Genomic DNA, 23,972 nt, shown 5'->3' on the forward strand with positions numbered 1-23,972 from the left:
AGCCTTGGCCCCCTTGGCGCCATTCGCCAAGAGCAGGCTAATGCCGACTCCGGGTTTCTCTCCGCTGGTTTTCACCGGTTTTCAGAGGCTGTGCGAATCTTCTCTTGACGAAATTTCAAATATAACACTCCGATCATCGTATGGGACTTTAGGTCGTAGTCCCCTTGGATGGCACCTTTTCCTAAGGGCAGGATAATGCCAACGCAGATTTTCTCTCCATCCTTCCTTACATATTCTTTCCTCATGGCGCAAATGACCTCAGATGTCGGTCGCCTCCTCCAAATACCTAATTACCGAAGGGAAGAAATGTATCAGTATGGAGGAGGAGGGTCGTGGATTATATGTGAAGCTTTCGAGTGCACAGGACTTGAGGTTACTTTATCAGTCATTATTATATTATTTACTATTAACAATAGATTTATGTCAGGGTAGAGTTTCACCTATTTTTCATTAAATGCTAGCAATGGCGGATATCATGGAACGATGCTAAGGCATAACTAGTCAGAGCGCAATACATACAAACTTGATATGAATTTTATTTATTTTTTCATGACGGTACCGCCGAAAACAGCACCATTTGCCTTTTACCTGGGAGCAAATGTTCTTTTCTTACCACTTCTTCACTAGCAAAGTGATCAGGACTCGCATCTAGAAGGATACCCTTGAGACGATAAAGAAAAAAAATGTTGTTTCAATTAATGCGAACTCTTCTATTTTATGGTTGTAGAAAGGTGCGTAGATGATTGGCGGAGGGGTAGGGTGCTAAGCTACAAATCTCGAGGAATATTGGGTGCATGGCACGTTGGGATAAGGTTACTCCTCCAATCGAAGTGACACTAAGGTAGAATTGGAAGAGAACTAAGGGTGAACTTATCGTTTTTATTCTTGCGCGAAAGCTTCGCGTGAGATGAGGCGAAGGCATTATTGCGTGACGACGGATTCAGTCACCTGACTACCAAGAATCAAACCTTGGACTCAATCAAAAATTACGAAATACCACGCCAGAGCTGGCCCATGGACAAAATTAAGAAAGAATGCCTTACCATATTTAAATTTACTTCGAACTTCAATGATTCCTGGGTAATGGTGATAGCCACTTTATCTTTTATCTAGTTTGTACCATATAGGTAATGCTCGAGCTTAGTTCGTGTGCTCATGGATACTTAATTCGTTAAGTAATTCTGTTACAAGAGACAAGAAAAATTTAGATAAGCAATTCTTTAAATAGAGCCAGTTATTTCACAGTTCACCTCAATCTTATCCAACACGGAATTAAATTTTATTATTGCTAAAATTGGCATTAAAAATATTAATTAATTAAATATTAATAAATAAAACTAATTTCAGAAAAAAAACCTCCACAATGAGACCTCCAATTTGCATGAGGCAGTTTGGGAGATCATGACCCGATATCCAACATTGAGTCAATACTTTCATTGGCAACTTCTTTATTCTTATTTCCTCATGCTTATTTCTTGCTTTCGTCCTTTTCTTCGATGACAGTTAACAGTTCATTCTCGATCATTATAAAATGATTAAAATCGCCAACACCAGCGATATTAACGTCTCTTTCAATTGTTCAACAGCATATACAATGACTATTTGGCTTTCATAATTTGACTTTTCCCTAGGAAAGTTTCTCTCGGGCAGGTAGAAAATTTAACTTTATATGATTTTCCATTACTCATAAGGAATGGCAGAACATATCCTTCTCGTATGGCCGAAAATTTCCTTGCTTATTAGACGAGTCGCTTCACGTACAAAAACTTTAAAGGTCTATTTCTATTGTTTCTACCTTTGGAAGTTCTTATCTTTGTTCTATCCTTTCATTTCGCAATCTAATGAAACGATTTCAAATTATATTACTTCGAAATATGCTCCGAATTCAATTTTTGAGCCGCATGAGCCATTATAAAAGTCCTTTCATATAAAAACCGCCTTTTTTGTGCCCCGAATTCTCTAAACTCCTTTAGAACGAGAATGGAGACTAAAACATCAACGCATGACTCAAGCTAATTCACCCCGTCCGTCTTCATAGCCTTCGTAATCGACTTTGAATATACAGCAGATAAATGTTCTTTTTTTCAAAGTCTACATTCCATCAGGATTGAACACGCTATATTCAGTCAACGATATCAAAATCTCTCAAAGGAGATCAAAGTGGGTAAACAAAATTACCGTATGGACTGTAGGAGATCTCTTTTGTGTTATACCTCTAAAATATAATTCTCAATTGTTTCTTCTCTGTAAAGATCGTGCGCAAGCACATTTCAACTCCCTGCATCCCGGAGGATCATCCTTCCGCAACCTATAGCGCATTGACACTAATCTATAAGCCCTCAATTTATTCACAATGCCTTTTTCTTTTTACTGACAAAGCTGATAAGCCTCTTCCGAAGTCAAGTCGATATTTTTCCATTGTATGAGGCCATGGGTAACAGATTACTATTGAACTATATAGAACCATGAATTCTGTTCGACTATGTTTTCCAATTCCAATATCTTTTGTAAAGAGAAAACTTCTATGTCATATAATAAAATCGTTTAAGATATATAATCCACAATGCATTGTTATTAGAATCGGTCAAGTCACAGTACATTTTTGGGTCAAGAGAGAAATAGTCCTATGAAATTGATGTCAATTGCCACGGAGCTAAGTTTATTGCCCGATTAAGTTCGACTTTAGGCCATACTCTTTCATAGCATGGTGCTCAGTGCAATGCAATTATAATTTATGTAAGTACTTCTTTGCGATGAGGAAAGGTGCCCATGGAGTTGAAATGGTATGATTTATAATGCACCAGAGCTGCTGACAAACGCGTGCCTGCCTCTGCGTTAATGAAACTCACAACAGCTTTTGTGATGAGAAAAAACATCAATGGGTACATGCCTCCTTAAATATAGTGACCGCACATTGACCCTTCGCAAAAAATAGCGGGCAAATAGGCGAGAATTTTAAACCTGATACGGTACGCTTGATGTACTGGTGATAGATTTGATTGGGTTTCATGCTGTTACCAGCAGTGACTGGGCTGCTACATTCAAATGTGCCATAAACCCACTAAGTCTAAACGTAAATCAAGCTATACTAAAATTTTCAAGCCAACTCTGTCCCCTTAATCCTAAAATATTTTTCAAAATAGGGCGAGGGGAGATGCCGCAGAGCTGACATTCGTCATACAAATGATTTTACCTATGAGGGTGGTGATCGCCCTGTCGAAATATCGACCTGGAGAGCGAGGAATAAGGCAGGCATAATGATGAAAAATACCAGGAAATTACTCGCCGATAACTGTCAAAGGGTCAAGGAATCGAAAGGAGGTTACTTTTTTGTTTTCACCTTATCATTTGTGAAATGTAAGAGCCATAATTTGTTTTAGTTGATCACAGACTTTCCTAACACGTACCTATAGTATATTTCACTATTAGATCATGGGCTTAAAAAAAATTCATTGGAATCAGTTCAATTCGCATGGATAATAAGATTGATAATAATGGGCACTCTTTTTGGCCTTCGGGATACGCCTACTTAGGCCTCAGATTTCTTTCTGATCCCTGAGACTGTGTCGCGTGTAAATATTTGAAATATTAAAATTCCAATATATTAGATAAACGTTATTTTTAACGGCGACAAATGGCCAACTTTAGACTTGTTCATATTTTGTTATTTTAAATCATATCAACTCTCACTCAAAACATAAAGGAAAACGTTTAAATCAGAATGTCAATGAAATGGTTACCATATGATGATATTGAACTTCATTCTCGTTGAACTATTAAGTTGAATTACTAATCACTTCAATCCTACAGATTAGTTAGACTTACTTACAATAGGGGTGTTAACCTCAAACGAAAATACCCATTTAAGTAGATGATAACGGTGAGGTTTGGCTAATAATTCACATTGGTGAAAAAATTTCTTCAATAGGAGCATTACATTTTCTTTAGTGCTCCGTTGAAATTTATGCGCCTTTGAAACGGCCAGTTTCGGCGGGAAGTCAGGCTCGAATGGCTCTGACGTCACACACAGCTACTTCGCTGACTGCACGCTTTCGGTGAACGCCGTTATCCGAGCCGTGCTTGAATTTGTGGATGCCGTGGTGAGATATGCCTTCGGATTGTGGTTTTGTGAGGGCTAATTCTACTACTGTGCCTAAAATGAGTGCTCTGATGCTCATTTTTATCATGAATAAAAAGAGGTTAAGACAAGAAAAAAATCTAAATACGCAGTAATGACATTTTTAGCGCTCCGGAAATTCATGGTGTCATGCAGGCAAGTTAGGAGTCAATGCATATTAATTATAATAGCACTGTTAAATATGTTAATCGTACTTATGAGTATATTTTGCATCAAATACTTAATTTTGTTACGGTTTACTCAACCTTGGCTTCCATTTTTATTCGAATTATCCCCTAGTAAACGCTGAATGGTTCTCCAGGGGTACATTTCATATTATATCTTAAGTATTGTTGAGAGCAAAAGAGCGTATCCTCCGTCTATTTCATCTGTTAAAACGATATTGTAAGTGCTTTCTTTCCCTTTTTAAGCAACTTATGGACCCAATACTTGAACGCACGTGACACAAATATGTTCCCACTCCTCTCCAAAACCCGCTTGATGAATTCAAGCGCCCATCGACTCGTTATATCATAAATCCACGTCACGCAATGCTCGTTTTTTTAGTTTCAAAGGCATTTGATAATTTATAGCCTATAAAAACTTAGGTGACATAAGGGAACTAATACCGTAAAATAATCACTTTCGTTCGTCTCAGATTTGTCTGAATCATGATATGGAATGGCGAATTATTGTCAATATTTATTCTTGTGAATGTTACTGTAAGGCCCACGCACCGATTTTGGACGGCCGGTAAAATACCGGCCGATAATTTACCGGTGAAGCGCTGCTTGCACACACGCCAGATTTTCATAGGTCAAAAGATAAGTTGCTTGGTTGTTGAGCTGGCGCAGGGGATCCGCAGTGGCATTGGCCGGTAGCTAACACACTTGTTACCAGTGCCGGTGCGCGGTCGGTCAGTGTGCAATCCCCCATGCCCTTCCATTGTTCACCATTGGAATGTTGACGGCCGTCCAAAATCGGCTTGTGCTTTGGGTCTAAGGGTTGAAAACTATTTCAGCGCTGCCAGAAAAGAATACGGCGATTCAGCAGTTAGCTATATCCAACTTAAAAGAGAATAATATATACACTATGAAAGGAAGAGTTTGTCATGAGCACAAAATCAGAAGAAACAACAGGAAAAATAATTTTTGTCACTTATTCTTCCGCCATACCCAGAGGAAACAAAATTTACAAATTCACATGGTTCACAAGGTACTAAATACTTGATGGCATTACATTTTTTATATACTCACTCCATATCAAAGCTTGATTTATTGGATCAGGGGGCTTTTAAATTTGAATTTCAAAACATTCAATTATATACTGTACATTGCTGTAATTGGCTTGAAAACACAAAAGTAGATCAAATTTGTTATGCTTCGGAAGAAATGTTAAATTTTTAAGCAATCTGAAATAAGAGGTAAAGTTGCGTGGATAGTAGAAGAAACTCTTGTCTTACTGATTTGTAATTGGTCTCCTAATCTCTTTAAGTTGTCATATAATTTAATTTAATGGTGATGAAAATGTCTCTTGGTGGCAATCTTAAATATTCCAGAGGGCAAATCAATGACGTACATTGGATCATTAGGTATTCCTAAGTACCTCTTGGGGTAACTTCATTATTAAGTCAGTTATATTATTGTTTTCACCAACTCCAAAACTCTCGGCTGAGAATGTGCTCGAGAATATTTCATCAATAAACATTATGTTTGGTTACTGTATGGTAATCTCTGGTGAATTAAATCTAAGACTAAGTTAGCATCAATTAACTTCGGTGCTCATTGAATAGTAGCATAAATATTGTTCTTAATCTTTTGTAAATAATTTCCCTTCAAATAACTTAAATTAAAATTGTTTTCGTCCGTTCGACTTATTTTGGAAGACAGCAAGTAAAACAACAAATCACGTTAACTGACGTTGTGATGCTGGCATTTAGTATAAATTTAACACTAGCATTAAAATAATCTTCACAGCAATAATAATTATGTCTTGCCGTTGATGTTTTTGGTCATCTCGCATTGCTGCAGTTAACCATTTCCTTCGCACACGAGAATTAAGAGGCACAGCAATAAAACGTTTTCCCGTATTTCTTATTATGGTAGAATTACAAAGCGGTAGAAAGTAATTTAGTATATACGCCTTCTTCCTAATGTCCTCCATTTTCACCCTCGTTGTTTCTTCTCTGACCCAGGATCACAGGTTTTTCGACGGGGTTGACGGGTTCCGCGAGAAGTTCGCTGTGTGTGACGTCAGCATGCCTTCGGCAACCATCGTGCGCTTTCGGAGCGTTTGAGCCGGCCCTCGGATTCCACACTTTTCACTTAGCCTTTTTGGGATTAAATTTTTGAATAGAAAAGCGCTGAAACTGCCGCCGGTATCCCCTCGGTGTGCACTTTCATTTAAGACAGTAAAAAAAAATTGGTGAACAACCCTATTGCTCGCACCATCTGATATTCAGAACGCATGAGAGAATACAGTAAATTAGGAACAGTTTTGTGGAGCACTCTATTATTTCCATAGTATTATGATACTACCCAGTGGCGGATCCAGAACAAGGGGGCTAAGTGGGAGTTAACCTCAGGGTGGTTTCCTATTATTTTTTATTGCCTAAATCGAAATATTATTACTCCTGGAGTATATATTTCACGCTTTTAGATTTTTAAATGACGATATCTATTTTTCGCGATTAAATTAAAAGTGAAAATTTTCAAGCGCGCGAAAACGCGACGCGCAAGTATGAATGCCGGGAAATCTCTCCGTGCGACGTATTTCTGGTTCCCGCTGCCGCCCTGTGAAGTGACCTTGAGGCGAAGCTGAGCGCTGATCTGATGCAGGCAGATGGCGTGTAGTTGAGTACCCTGCTGACTGGTAGCGCTAGGCTTAAATAAGGATTATTAATACCTTATCAAACGAAGAAAACTTTCCGACCTTAGCCAGTTTTAATAAGTGATTATTAAGACATGTTTCCCTGAGCTCTACGCCTCATGCATGCATTGGTAACCTCAAACGATGTATAACTCCTATCTTCTCGTATAGAAACTAGGTCCCTGTGACGTCACGTGGAGTGGCATCGCATGGGCGCCAATCTGGCCCTTTTCAAATGAGGATAAAAATGGACCATTGCCATTCGTCTAAACCGGTATTCTAAAACGAAATAATTTGTATAATATGAATACACTAATGGTGGGTAACGAATCGCAATCAATGCCTTTCGTTTTCTTTGATGAAGGAAACTACCCTATTCTATCTAATGTTTGGATTCTAATTGGGTTCTAACTGGATACCCAAGGGGGGGGGGGGCTATAGCCTCCTTAGCTCCACCCCCATAGATCCGCCACTGATATTACCGCTGTAACTATGAAAGAGCTATACCGAATGTTAAAATAAATCGTTATATCCACTCATAAAATCAGATTTTCGTAAAAAAAGTTCGTCATAGCTAATTTTTGTGTATTTTTTTATCTTATTATCTGGGATGAAAACATAGAAAATTCAAAGAATGTTTGTTTCATTCGTCACTCTTCTTTTTAAAAATGCACTAAATTATTTAGTCTCAAAGACATAAACGATACTGCAGTAGAGGTTTATCCAAGTAGATGCACATGTTATTGGTACGGCTGTACATGTTGACGGTGTAACATAAATGATCTTGGTTTGGGAAAACATTATTCGGCTCGATTGTGAATATAAGCTCAAGAATAGTACCACTTTTGCATCGTATTTTTTTCTATTTACTTTATCATATTATTCGACAGGTGAAGTGAATGGAGTGGAGGGAGAGACAATGATATCAATGCAACGTTCTCGAATATAAAGGTCTCTCTTCAGTAAATTGCTCCCTTCTTGTCTCGATAGGCTCGAACATGAATACCAGTATAAGAATTTTTCCACCTATTGGTGCATCAAAATAATTCCTCACAGGAAATTGAAAACTTATGAATGCTTCATATGGTTATTAACCCCTTCAGATGATTACTTTATGATAGTCATCTCAAAATAAGTATGAAGGGACCAAACAACATATTCATATACCTACCACATATGCGGGTATGATTTGCACCTATATGCAATAATTTTCCAGATATTTCTTTTCAAACTAGAGATCATCAGCTACGAGTCAATAATATTATTTCAAAACAATGAGTGATTTGGTGTTTGGACTGAAAAATTAAAAGTTATTCAAAATTCAATTGTGTGTATTTTTTATACTCACCATGCGCTTGCTCATTCCTGACGATGCACACAGCACTGATGAAGAGAGAGATGACCACAGACCTACCGCACCCCACCCCGGCAACAATTGACCACCGCCACGGCCACCGTTTATACCGCGCGCAGAATAACTTCATCCCACCCCACCTCTCTTCAACTCCTCCCACTCCACCTACCCTTCAACTCAACGGACCGAAAACCGCCCTCTCCCTCCGGCATGCAAGCCTTCTATATCTCCCTTTGTCCGCCTTTCCACCCTCCCCCACCCTCTCTTTCGACTATACCTTATACCTTGCCACGTCCCAAAGAAACCCCCACCCCAACCCCTAGGGGTGGGGGCGCCAAGGGGTCGGGGAAGGGTTTTTAGAGCTGGATATAGAGCGAGAGACGATGGGAAAGAGGTACAGAGAAAGAAAGAGAGAGAGAGAGAGGAGGATTTCGCAAGAGAACGGGAGGGTTCGGTGCGAGTACGGAAGACCAGCGCACAATAAAGGCTGAAGGGGGTGGGACATATATATATATATATATAAGGCATAGTGCGCTTTCCTTGGGAAAGATAGGGAGGAAAAAGGGGGTAGGAAAGGAAGGATAGAAAGAGAAGGAGGGGGTTGGAAGCTTCAAAGGAGGGTGTGTAAAGGCTGGGTGGGATTGGGTGGAGAGGGGGTGTAAGGATGCCGTGTGGGTGGGGGAGATGTGGTTCCTTTCTCTCTCTCTCCATCGCAAGCCTTCCCTTCTCTACTGCGACGGGCTCACAAAAGGGAGCTCTCCCTTGAATGCAGGGGAAGGACGTGGGATGGAGCGGGCGGGAAGTAAAAAATAGGGTGGGGGAGGTGGTTTTTGTGGCGCCCAGGAGAGGGTGGCTGCATGGGAGGGAGCCGTAGGATGTAATAGTAGTAGTAGTAGAAATGAGACGGAATGTGTGGATAGAGAAGGATACATAAAATGAGAAAGGAAAGGAATGGAAGGCCCGGAGAGAGAATAGGGAAGAAGAAGAAGAAGAGGAAAGTTGAACGCGAGAAAAGATACCGAAGGAAACGGTACTGAAGCAGCGGGCGATGGCATTTTAAGGAGGAGCAGGGACCAATGTGAGTTAAAATTAACGAAGAATTTGGCGCAAAACCGCCATTGACGACAATATGCCAAAAAAATATGACGGCAAGAAGTCATCACTGGAGTTGGAGCGTTGCTCATCATTTAAAGTGTGAAAATTGCCTTATCTATGATTGGATTATTATGAAGAAACTGCTCATACACTCAACAGTTAAAACATTTTATTCTCCAGGAATAGGCATGCGTTAACAAAACCATGCATGGCGTTTGAAAGGATCCCACCAGAATAAATCGTTAGGATGACATTTACTCCAATGTACTAACATTGTATTTAAAGTCACGCAAAGATGATGAGCACAACAAAGCTTTTAAAATCCTTTATTTGACATAAAAATGGCTTCAATGCTACAAAAATGTGTCTCACAATCCCCGAGTTTGACAAGTTGAGAAACGAGTGTGAGAGAAAAATCGATGGAGTTGGGAAAAGGGTATCAGATTCTTGAAAAGCCTTCTGGTGACTAATTTAAATAGCTTTTTATGTATTTTATTCACCTAATATTATGAAAATGTGATTATTTCGTCATTTTAGACGTAGAACGTAACATGGAATCACCAAGCTCACTTAATATTAAACCGCAAGGTCACTTAATATTAAGCCACTAGTTATTTTCAGGCTTAGACCATCTAAGTATTTTCTTCACATTATTCAAAATGGATTCCTTGTAAATTACCTGGTTAGGCATCACTTCGGAGTAATTCCAAGCCCTTTTGTAAATGTACACATCTTTTTCAAAGGGTTTATAAAAATTGGATATTTCTCTGTAAAACACTCAAATAGTGGGCGTCATATTTCCAAAAATAATAATCATGCAATCCTTTCCACTGTTCAAAATCTATCACATCAAAAGTAAAATGTGTTTGAAAATGAGGCCCAACTTCAAGTATGTGTAATGCGTGGTCATGCAACTAAGGTTGGGATTTGGTGGACAAGCATCCGATATTGGGGGGTGAGATTTGGGGTGTACATTTTTTCAGTGACTTTGTGGCATGGTTTAAGTATGGATACCGAGAGATCATGTAGAAAGGTTGAGATTAGCAGAAACTGAAGAGAAGAAATCATGTACTGTAGTTAATGAACAAAAAAGGGACGCAAGGGACGACAACTTTAGACATGATGTTACACAATACCAAAGAAGCAAAATAAAGGCAGTTACTATCTTATATCTAAATTGAATTTTCGTAGAAATTAATTCAATCGTATGAATTTCTACTAGTACATCCTCAAATTAAATTAACCAGGTGCAAGGACCTTGGACCAAGGACCAAGTAGCACAGTACCTATGGTCAACTTACAGGAGGAAAGACGTAAGAACGGGGTCAAAAATGAAACCGCAGAGCCAATTCTCTTAGCGTATCCGAAACCCAATATTTGTCAGACCGTACGTGCTTCATGAGCGCTGGAATTATCATCGCAGCTCATAACCAGATCAAATTTCAAAGGATGCCATCAATGGTAGGAAAAACTTGTAGTACTATTCATAATTTATTTCCCACAGTAAGCATTTGAATATATCATTACTTTCCAGGTATTTTTGTATTGCCGACCATAGTATCGGCTAAGATAATTGTTGCACGTGGGAGGGATTTGATTTTTCCTAACAGTGAAATTATAACGCGAAATAAATTACCGCAAAACGAAGTGCTTCAGAAATGCAGCTTTACCAGAGAGAGGAAAGCCAAAGCCGATGGGGAAATGTAACATGGTAAGGGTAATGCCACTTAACATGAAATCGTTCACTTTCCACGTATATGGCCGACCATAGTATCGACTAAGATAATTGCTGTATCTGGGAGGGATTTGGTTTCTCCTAAAAGTAACAAAGAGTGTAAAAACTGGCTTTCCATGTGACTATGCTATCTGCCGCCTTTCTATAATTAATGAATGTCCCAGTAAACTTAATTAAAATGAATAGTACCAACTATAGTATTACAAGAATTGGACCGGCTTAGCTTTAACTATGCTTAGGACAGGGTGAGTTTTACAAATTAATGGTAAAACATTTCGGGGAACGAGTTCAGCAAGACCGGCGTGTTATCGAAGGTTGGGAGAGGGGTGGACAGGGGAAGAATGCTTAAACGAGAAGAAGGAGAGGGGAAGAGGGAAGGAAATGTGGAAGGGGGAGGAGGGCGAGTGGTTTGGCTGCAACGTCAAGATTGCAGAAAGATGAAAGCCTTTGTGCGCACGAAAGATGAAACAAAGATGGCAGGAGGAGTACGTGTTCCGCTCGTGTTTTGTGTTCATGCAACAGACAAGGGACAAGGCCCCCCCGGGGCGAAAGAAAGCAGGCCCTCCCTCAAGGGGGGTGGAGGCTGGGGAGGTTTTTATTTTTCGACGTAGCGTGAAAGAGCGAGGAAAACGGTAAATTAGTTCCATTCGCCTAATTCCTCCTGGGTAATTGATGACGGTTGATTAAAGGGGATTGGGATGTCCGCCAATTAGGGCGTCTACTCTCTTTTGATGTGCGAGCTCTCCACTCTCCATCCAACACCAAGCCACGCCACCCGAGCCTCTCTCGCGTGAGATCGCGATACACTCCTTACGGCCGGCCCTGAGTCGGCGCCGCGATCCGATACAGAAGGCGAAAGAATCACGCGAAGATGATGAGATGCGGCGGAAGTTCACAGGCAGCAATGGAAAGGAACAAAAAAAGTTTACGAGAAGAAAATTTGCGCGAGTCAAAGTAAAATCAAGATCAAAACACATGGTTCCCTTCTTCTCCACCACGGAATCAATCTATGGCGATTTCCCGAATACCCAAGGGGTGAGTAGCACGCCACCGTCCCAACTCCTTATTGTTCGTCGGAGAAGAAACAAAAGGGTGGAAATTTTCGCGTCGGACTCCCTTTGGCGCCACCGACAAGCAGAGTGATGAGACCCCTTCTATCTATCTCTCTGGTGCCCATAGAGCTTCCTCGAACGGCTTTCATCCCTTTGACAATCCGACGCATGTAAAAATATATGACAGGGACGAGCGTAGGGCATGTATGCATCTCTATGGAATCCCGATTCTTACTTGGATGAGGGTTTCAAGAGCAGAGCCCCATCCAATGATTGGGACGTTTAATTGTGGGCCTTCCGTCAAAAGGGGGAGGATATGGGCCACGTGCTCGCTTCTCGCTTTATCATTCACCAAACCCTCGCCTCATTCGAGACTCTCCACTCATATCTAATTCGATAATTATTCGCTACTCTAACAATTATGTGTGGCCAAACCATTAAATGGATTATGGAATGCCAACCCATTATCATCTAGCAATAATTTTAATACCAGAATCCGCCATCAATTCTTAAGCCTTGGTAGCTTCTGGAGTCCAAATTTGATATTCCGTGAATTCATTTGGTAAATAAAAGGATTTACTTGGGCGGAAAATACCCAAGGTTACTAAAGGTATCTAGTTACGGTGAACTTTTTATTCAGCTTCGATAACTTTCCGTCAAAACTTGTATAAAGTGGATAGAGGGACATTAAGCTTATACAAGATAAAAGTCTGCATTTAAACGAAATAAAAAATTCTCCACCAAATTACGCATACTCTTCATGCTGCAGATATGGTTCAAAAACCCAATCAACGATTGGATACGAAAATGAAGAGCAAAACTTCTCCCCTTGATAGTAAAGTGTATTCTCTGAATTTACACTAAATTCCCCTTAAATAAACAATTGATCTCAGAATTCCTGGATCTTTTGGAATACTGACACAGAGATATGCGTATCTGACGACCACCTAACAACGATGCCGCGTCCCAAACAATAAAGGGTATATGACATTCAAATTACTTGCAATATTTGAAAATTTTCAATACGACAAACTACTACGAGGAGCAGTTGTTAGTTTAGTTGTGCGTAATTTAAAATAGACGAGCCATCGCGACGGTTGCTGTCAGTTCATCTAGATATTTTATGGCGATAATGGTCGATAGGCAAAATTTTCACAGAGCTAAAATATTTTATATAGTGCTGGTGCATTGTGGAATTAATACTCAACCGCTCCAAGGATTTTCAGCACCTATAATCCGTCATAGGGATCTTCGAAGAGGGAGATAACTGTTCATAGTTGAAAAATTCTATAAAGGCATTTTATCATGTCTTATACTATCAATAGAAAGTAATTAAAGTAACACCTGATTAATTAACTTGCAGAAAAGAAAGAACAAGATATAGGTATCGCGTCAACACTTCTAACATGCGGTTTATTCAATACATTCCTCCCAGCACACCATATCACGTTTGCGCATTACAAGGACTAGATTTAGCTCCGCAAAAATATAGAAAACAAAAACTACGAATTATATTTACTTTAACGGATGTTCCACGGAATGATAGAGCATGGGTAACACATTAACCCGCACGACGACTACCAACGTAAATACATATATATAGTTATAAAGGAATTTACTTAAGTAATAGTGCAGAGACGATGATTAAAATTGAATCCCAAAAGTCGCTGACTGTTTTTTGTTCAGACTGTAGACGCTTAAGTACATTAATGCTATCCAAAATAGCTAATAACCACGGGACACAGTCGGAAAGCACCTCGTTCCGCGCCCGGCCTGACCGATACCCAAGAGCGGGAAGCGCGGCCTCTCTCGCCGGGGACAGCGGACTCGTCGTGCGGCTCTTCCGGCGGCGATGTGCTGGATTTTTTCCGCGCCACCGGTGCCGCGTGCGTCGGGGTTTGGGGGCGAAGGAGTCGCCGTATATCGGTCGCTCCGTCTCCTGCTCCGTCCTCCTCGCCTCTGTCGCACAGGGCGAGAGGGCGACGGCGGGAGAAATCGGGCGGTTTGGGGGGGGGGGGGAGGACAGCGACAAGGGGTTTGTGTCGGACGAACGAGGGAGGGGATTATATATACACACAGGGGCGGAGGGAGGGTGCTTGTGCGCAGGGGCGGACGGGAAGGGTAAGGGAGGGAGGATTCGCCAGCATAAAAGGGGTGAGAGGGAGGGGGGGAGGATCTCAGAATGATTTGGAGGGTGGCGTGGGAAAAGAAACGGAGGGGAAGTTGTTTGACGGACGAGGGTGTGAGAGGCGATGTCCATTCAAAAATCTCGATACATCTCCCTCGTGTCGCAGTCTTCCGAAATTCTAGCTTGGCCACATGTCTTTAATAGCCCGATGGAGGAGCTGAGGAAATCAAAATAAGAACTGGATGATCGATTAAAACATGGACATAACGAATACCTCATGCATCTGAGACATGCGGAAAAGGGAAATTTCAATAAGTTTTATTCCTGTTTAAAAAATCTCGAAACCATTAAATTGATAGCAATGGATGAGGCTAAGTGGGGAAATAAAAATTTATTATATCATATCAGTTAATATTTTTGGAGTAGTCGAAGCAACCCAACTCCACTCCTTTTTCTAACATTTAAACCCCAAAATTATGAGCATTATGACAATAAAAAGCTTCTCCAGTAAATATCCCAAGGACTTAGGCCTAACGGATAGCAAGAGAAATTCCTGGAAATACCTACTAGTAGTTCCACGACTGTGGGATATTATTATCCTAGTTAGGCTTGAGCCAAATGACGGCTTGATGAATTAAAAATAATTCCGCAGTATTTCAGAATCCGCTCCGAATGCAAAATCCATACGTTGAAACAAAACTTCATTCAGAAATTGAATTTAATTTAAAAACAGTTAAAAAATAAGTATTCGTGTGCGTCAAATTCTAGTTTGGGGTCGATTAACGCTACGAGTCCCTCGGATAAGATAAAGCACGATAACGATAATTTTTAAGTGCGCTAGGACAAGCAAAGGTAATGCTCAGAAATAGCGTATATTAAACGGAATATTACATTGATATGAACTTCGATTGCAGCTCTAAAGGAGAAGAAATAATGAAGATCAAAACTACGGAATAAGTATTAGTATATTACGACAAAAAAGCAGAAAGAAAAACTGTATCATTTCTCGAATTATGTCAATAAATACATTCATTTTCAGATAGCCTTTCCTGGTACCTAGGCGTTTAAAAGTTGGAAAGCTTCTTGCGCTCGGATATGGTAACAGAACAATTGCACATGAATTATTTAATATCCTAAGCCCCACATCGTAAAACCTAACAGTGGAACTTGAGACAAGCCCCACGGTTGTCCAAAAATAACCCTCGATTTTCGGTGAAAATCACAAAATATTTGCAACCGATATGGATTTCAGGCAGCCATTTTTCGTTTTTCGTGACGAGCCCTGATTAATTTCAAGCCTCTGATTGCTTTTGATGAGTAGCCAAGATCCAAACTTCCGTATCCTGTTTACTCTTCTGCTGACGCAAGAAGCTACATCGCCATAACATTGGGCAACCCCAATTTTCCCCTGAAGCATTCCGGGTTCATCCTCAATTCCACGAGCCATTCCTTAATTATAGCAGCATGCTTTTTGCCGGGATCTTCACGCGCAATTTGATGGGTAAGTAATACAAGAAAAATCGGAAACGCGCAATGAAATAGATTATATGCTGCAAACAAAATATTAATTAATTGAAAATAAGAAACAAATTAAGAATTATTCTGATAAGGAATACCGTAAAGACATAGAAGATACTTAATTAAATTTCGCGAACTATTTAAGTACAAACAAAGCGAAGAATTGAAACGGGAAGGGAAACGAGACCTATCACCAGGTTCGCATACCTCTTATAGATACAAAGGCATTTGATATATCACGAGTATATTTTATTCTGTCTAGCTATTATTAAGACCTACCACCATATCGCGCCCAACATCATACAAGATATACTGCCTAGCTAGTTCACCCCCAACCTAGGGTTCTATTAAAGGACCTTCATTCATTTCATTCATTCTACCATTCTATGCACATCAGACGTCAAGGTAGTAGAGAGAATAGTTTTTCTAAAGGGGATTCACCTGAGGAGATTGTACAGTTAAATGGGAACGCTTAAGACTGTATTCCACAAGCAGCTCCAGGGGATTTAAACCGCCCTCCTCCGCAGGTTACGTCCCTTTTTACGTATTCACTAATTTCGATAATGTCCATATCTTGCTACGGCCATGTTACACGCAATCGTTCATAACGAAAATTTTCACATTTTCGCAAGGCTTGGCAACACTAATTAAACAGGCATTTACATATAATTAAAGATGTATTATTCGAGGTCATATACTGCCACCATCCTTAACATAAATGGCCAATAAGGGTGGGGCAATATTAACTAATAACTGTCCTTTGCGCGCAAATAAAAAGAGCAGCGGCTGCTATCTTTCATGGCTAATCCTACCTAACATTACATGCTAAGGTTGAAAATTTGATAGATATTTTAGCTACAAGAGAATATTTAAAATGGTACGGTAATATTATAGCGTGAATAAAATTAGCAATTTAAGTTCCCAAATATACTACCTTCTTTGCATGGCTTGAAGTTTAAGCATGAAATACTAATGTCTAACAGCTATGATTGACACAATTATACACACCGTTTCGGTTTTTTTTCTCTGTTATTTTGGTAAATAAATGGTCAAATGTAAATACTCCATCCCTTACACGAGGATTATTATCTCCAGGTCAAGTGAACTCCCACCTTCAATATTTTAAGCGACCAACAAAATAGAATTCCCTTTTGGGAAAGTTGTCGGAAAATCCGATAATCGAATGAATACATAACGAAAAATTAAAATCTTCCTCGCCAAACAATACGAACCGTTATCATTAGGATTTACGTAGGCATGCAAACATATTCGGAACAACGAGAAATTCACAGAAAACTTTGACTAGGACCACAGAGGCCGCCATGAGGACACTCAATACAACGCGACACTTCAGAATGAGAGGTCACAATTTCAAACGGTCCTATGCGTTGAAATCGGGGAGACCCAATGAATGAATACGTGAGGGTGGAAAGATTCCCTTCACTCCGAAAAGGAGTCATCCCCAGAGTGGCTGCGAAGGTAGAATTTTGTCCAAACCATCGAATGGAATTCCAAATTATAAGTGCGACCCACGTCAACTGACGTGGCAGAAACGTCTGACCTCCAGTCTCGCGGGACGTTTTGGCAAAAACCAAAAGATGAGGAGGAGAAGGAGGGAAGCAGAGGAAAGCCTAAAGAAAAGGATAAAAAAGAGAAATAAAAAGCTATATAGAGGACACGCTACAGACAAACCGAACACACGAGCGATTTTTATTCAAACGACAAGGGATGGAGGGAGAGAGAAAAAAAAATCGCCAAAAACGTACAAAATATAACGTCTAAAGGAGGGAAGAGGGGTGGTAGACGAAAAGGAATAGGAAGACGACGAGGTTAGGGGGTGGGAGGGGAAATGGGTTTCTGAGAAATACCTTGAATGGCGAGGGGTGACTTGAGGGGTGGCTGCTGTGTTGGGGGTACGAAGAGGGAGTTGGGGGGTGGGCAGGAAGGGTATATGAGGCGTATGGGGGAGGTGAAAGGGGGTTGGGAGGTGTTCGGGGGAGCAGGGGTGGATTATCCTTCGGGGGACTGGGGAGGCGGGCGGGGGAGCTGCGCTCTCGCCGGCGGCAGCCCTTAAAGGGGATATATCTGCGCCGGCACCGAATGCAGGGGCCAAAGGGAACGGGCTCCGAGCTCAATGCAGAGCGGAGGCGAACTATGCATGGCCTTACCTTAAGGCTGCCAAAACTCTTGTTGCAAAAGCCCAAGCATTCATCACCAGCGTACTTCATAATACAAAAAATTAAACGAGACAAATGTGGTAAGCATGACATTTAAAAAAAAACAGAGGTGCTTTTATTGCTGACTCCTACAGTCGCAATTTTTTTCAATCGTATATAATAAGAGAATTGTACTGAATTGGCAAATACAGGCTTTCAAAATCAGCAGCATAAACATGAATAAGAAAAAAACTTGAACAATTAATTCGTATATTTAAACTGCGTCTTAGTAAGGATAACTCATTTTACCAACACTGAGCCAAAATTTACTGATTAAATACATAATAGATACCTATTCTGCGAAAATAAATGTATGTGTATAATAACCACATTAACCATCGATCAATGATTTGTGGGTATATACTGAAATACTTAAGGGCTATGGTTACTCTAGAGGGGAATGCGAACTTGCATTGGTAGATTGAAGCTAAAATAACTCTAAATACGTCTGAAAATTTTAATTATCACCTTCTTTTTATCACTAAAAAACACAGGAAACTTTCCGTACCGAACACCAATACGATTTCAGCACAAAGTTCCAGTATCAATGTCGATACAATGGAGAATGGACAACTCGATTTTCCTTGGTCGTAGTAAAAATAGATTTCTATGATCCTGCTAACAGCTACATTTCATGACACCATGCTCGGAGCAGAACAGAACAATAAGAAAAGTCACATTGCGTTTATCAGCAGCAAGTTATTCCTCCCACATTTCACGAACAACCTTAGGAAGACCAGGCTGAAATCGGGGTTCACATTCTCTTCGCATTTTCTAATACCACAAATGACACTTCCTTTATCATTGAATTACAGGAGTGACTAACTTACACACGAATTAGAAATGTAGGCAGACGAAAGAGCGATAAAATCAAACGAATCGACCCAGTAATTCTTAAAACCTAAAGAAGAATACGAGCCAACTCAACCGGCTAATAACTTAAATATGATAGAGACTTTCGTCAAAATTCAAGGGGACGGGAATAATGGCAAACGAAGACCTTTAATAAGTTAGAGTAGAGTAGAAAGAGTTGCGAAGAACTAAAAAGTAAATTCATTAATATGAAGAGATTAGCATAGAAGAGCAATCATTGGATAGGCGTTGTCATTCAAATCCCTTGACCGATGATGATGATGAACTGATACACACTGCCACAAACTCACTATTTGTTGGTAACATCAATTAGTTTCAAGACATATATATGTCACAGTGAAACGGGGCCATTATGTTACAGCAAAGCAAGCAAACAAAGTTCCTTACAAATTCTTCCTTATCCTGAACTTTTAAACCCGACAGCAAGAAAATAATACCCATTCCAGCCGCAGTTATAACTTTGTGATCAAAAAATACATGGAATATTCATGGACTAATCCAAAAATCACTGATAGGTTCTTCAACGCACAGGTGTACAATTAACTGCTACAAAAAGGTTCAAATAGTTTTTTTACCAAACGATGAGAATACAAATAAATGGTTGAAAGTTTTCACGGGTATGTGACGCCTGTGGTACTAGTAGTACTCAATTCTGAAGTTTGGTGACATATATATGATGAACAATTCATAGAAACAATGTTTGATGTCGTGCTACTGTTGCTGAATAGGTTTTAGGCCGTTAAGGTAGAAGGTCGGAGGGGTGTAGGTTTGGGATGAAAGAGAGAGCATCCTTGCGGATGACTGTGTCCCAAGCGCCGATGACTTTCAGGCCACAATCTGGCCAACTGAAATTGGTTTTCTTTTATCTACGTGGCTTCACGGATGAATTGAGGCTCAAAATCTACATGCAATTGAAAATTCTTCAGTCAATGCATCATGGCTAAAACACAACACACCTAAGGATTTTCGACATTATCATCATGATTAGTCAACAATCTTAAGATTGGTTTAACGCAGCTCTCCATTTGCTGGGATGGCAAGTGAAACGAAAAGGTTTCGTTTCGACCCGGAGGGAAACGAAAATACGAGACTTAGGTTTAGTTTTGTTCCTGCACGAAATTAAAATCACCAAGGAGTTAAGTTTCAACCCGGGACGAAACTTTACTCCCGGGAATGACAATAAATTAATAGAAACTCTGCTGCTCATAGTTAAGATTTGATCCCAGAAGTTGAGTGGAGGGGATAAGAGGGAATAGTTTCGACCCATTACCTTTGACGTACGCGTTGAGAGGTTAAAATATTGAGCTTAAAAATCGAATTTATGCGTTCATCGCTCTCCTTTTTGAGATAAAAATTTGAGTTCCCCATGCATCTAATGGTGGTAGGCCGATCCTCAGCTTGATTCAGCAACACTTAATACTAGTTGTGTGTGTCGAAACTAAACCGTTCGAAGGTGAAGAACGTGGTCCCTCTGGTGTAAAACATTACCTGCGTTTCGTTTCGTCCCAGAGTTTTAATTTAGTTTCCACCCGAAGTAGTTTTGACTCCGATTTCGTTACGATCCTGAGTTTAGCTCCCCGGCTTTAGATCCATTTCGTTTCGTTTCAAAATTTCGCTCCCGGGAACGGAACTATTGAAATTTTACTGGTTTTGACTTTCGTTTAGTTTCTATTGCCATCCCTGTACATTTGTCTCTCCTTTCCTCCAGCCATTTCATAGCGACGTATTTCTTCTCTTTTACATCCTTTATTACCAGTCCTATTTAGCTCACTCGGGGCCGTACCTTGCCCTTCTTCCCTTCCACTTGTCCGTCTATGATTGTTTTCATCAGGCCAATCATGCCTCATAATATGGCAAACTAAGTCTTCTCCTTAAGGTTTTCAGAAGACCACTCTTTTCTCCCACTATTATTAGCACGTCTTCATTATTTACTCGGTCGATCCATTTTATCTCCAAAGAAGTTGTTTTCGTCATCATTTGGAAAATTCGCCCACCCTAGGATTGCAGTCAGTTAAACTGACGCCAGAACTCCTCTCCTGCAGTTGCTGGACGTAAATGACCAGATACTCTTCCCAAAACGAATTGGCTGCAATGAAAACTCATTCCTATATCTGGGGAGTAAAGAGCTCATCATTTCTTGCTGTTCCCCTAGACGAAGTATTAGCGCGTGGGACTTCAAAAAAATGAATTAATGAATAAAACTTCGCGAGATGAGTCACTCGCCGGACTGCCGCGGTCCACTTCCAACCACGCACCCTCGAGGCTTATTATTGAAACGAGCCCTCACAAGAGGAGTCATGCTTGAGGATGAGCAGCGGAAAGTAATCGCTGGCAATGTCGCCAAAATTATAACAGGCGATAGGCAGGGCAAAGGGACTACATAGAGGAAGTCCCACTGCATCCCATAGAAGGTTGATTACTGTAGCCTCTTCGGTCGCGTTTCAATTTGTTTTCAAAAATATTCACAGGACGGCGATGAGTGCAAAACGATACACTTTTTCCCTCTATTTTGTAGCATAGGGTTTGAAATTGTGAGGCATAGCATTGAAAGTTATGAATTTGATACTTAAACCACTTTATCATAAATATAGATTTAAGTTAATAACTCTAATTACACCTTATTTACCCGTGACAATCAGATCGCTTTGTCCGTAAGCGAAGGCGACTGGTGACCTTTGTAATCCCACCTAAACGCTCGTTGATAGACAACACATCTAGAAGCCAACTTGAGGATACTCTATTGTAATATTCGTGGGAAGGGGAAACAAGGAATTTCCTCACATGAGTTAACCACCACTTCGCTGTGCTCAAACGTAAAGTCTTTGAATAAGTTCTCACAAGTCGTGGAACGGACACACCCATCGTAATCGTATTGCCACTAATTTAAGTAGTTTATTTTCCGAAGAAGTAAGTCATATCTTACGAACGGCAACATACTACGGTAGATCATATCATAAAAATAAAATAAGGGTGATGAACTATAGAATAGATAGATTTAGATTATTGTTTTTTCCACGATCGATAAGAGACTAATCGGTATCGTTAGAACTTACTAATAGGTCAGTTGGCTCTAAGTGTAGCCGACTAACTTCTGTATTCCTTGAGGCAAGTATCTGAATTCTCCTGGTATTTCTAACAGCATGTTTTGCATGTTCTAGCTTCTTTGTTTTAGTTCGTTCATTCTTCACAGTTTGGAGGAAGGTTTTACTATCTACCAGCAATGAATAAGCAGGAACCTTAAGAAGATACCCGGATGAATTGAACTGAGCGTCTAACACTTTGACCACTTAAATATAACTTTGCAGCTACTATCGGAGAATTTCGTTAAGTTTCCTACTGGGGGCACCAAATGGAAATTATTTTTCTGAAGTTATAACACGAATTTATAGGCATGATGTAACACAAACTTGACGATGCAAATGCGAAGGTAAATGATAGCGAGAAAAATCAAATGATGTATTATTTTGTGGAGGGTTTGCTCAAGAAAAAAGGAAAAGAATACAAAATTTATACAGTTCACTGAAACAAGATCCATTTTGAGAGTAAAACTTTAATTCCTGCATTGTTTATAGTTTGGAAGATTTCACGAACTACCAGTAAGACATAAGCAGAAACTGAAAGAAGAATCACATCGATTTCCGACGTGTTTACTTCATGGAAATCCATTGTAATAAAATGGAAACAGCCACAATAATTTCCACGCTTATTTATTAACTAAACAGCTCTTGAAAATGGCGTGTAAACGTTGAAATCGGTAGAATTAAGAAGCGTGGAAAATTACACCGGATGGTTCCACCTTTTTACCTGAATAAGATGCCCAAATGTGACTAGAACTGGGCGCCCAGATTTTTGATCACTTAACAATTACTACGTAGCTTGTCTTTTATTTCTGAAGTTCTAGCAATAATCTTCCTTAGGCATGACATAACACAAAATTGACGATGAAAATGCGAAGGAAAATGATAATACGAAACAATAAAATGATGTATTATTTTGTGTTTGATCAAGAAAAAAGTGAATGCATATGAAATTCATTAAGATTACTGAAACAACATTCATCTTGAAAGTGAAACTTTACTCCCTTCTTTCTTTATAGTTTGGACCTGCAATTAATAAGCTGATACCCGGATGGAGCCATAAGAAGATACCCGGATGTGACTTGAACTGAGCTCCCAACACTTCCACCACTTAAAATTAGTTCGCAGCTACTATCGGAAAATTTCGTTAAGTTTCATATCACCAAAAGAGAATTTTTTTTCTGAAGTTCTAACACGAATTTCTGCGTTCATGCACGCACGCGCACACGCCATACGTCGACATTTGACAATCACTCACGCGCATAACAATAGCCGTGGAATTCGGGATGAAAAGGGGAGGACATTTACATACCTATTGCTTTCGGACGCGACGTGTTCGAAATTCATTGAGTCGGCGCGCGAGGATTCCGCACGCCGCGGCGGCAAGTTACGAACCGATCGATGAGCTCGCATCGAAACCGCTCTCGCCCGAGCTAGCTACCGTCATTACACTAGTCCCATTCTGCAATGACGCAGTGGAAAAAAAGAGGACACAGAGAATTAGTATCACGTGATTTACAACACCATCAAGCTGTAACATCCACTCAGTCAGCGTTTCAACCCTGAGGTTGACTTAAATAGGTGAGGGTAGAGCTCACCCAGAAATAGCCAGTAGAATACCGCAGGCAAAAGGGCCATAAGACTGATAATAATGAAGAGAATGAAGAAGAAAAAAATCAGATTTCCATAGCAAATATCGATCAGGAGAAAGGAATTGACAAAGTGGAACGGAATTCAATGCTTAGAACTCTGAAAGAAATTGGAATGCTCTACGATGATCGTAGAATTATGCATGAAGTCGCTGTGACAAAATATGGACACAACTGTGAAGAAGCATGAATAAGAAAAGGAGTGAGACAATGGTGTGCACTGTACCCGTAAGTTTTAATGTTTACATCGAAAAGGTCATCAATTACAACAAAAAGAAGGCTTGGGTGGT

Source organism: Ischnura elegans, chromosome 4 (genome assembly GCF_921293095.1).
Source record: "Ischnura elegans chromosome 4, ioIscEleg1.1, whole genome shotgun sequence".
Lineage (NCBI taxonomy): Eukaryota > Metazoa > Arthropoda > Insecta > Odonata > Coenagrionidae > Ischnura > Ischnura elegans.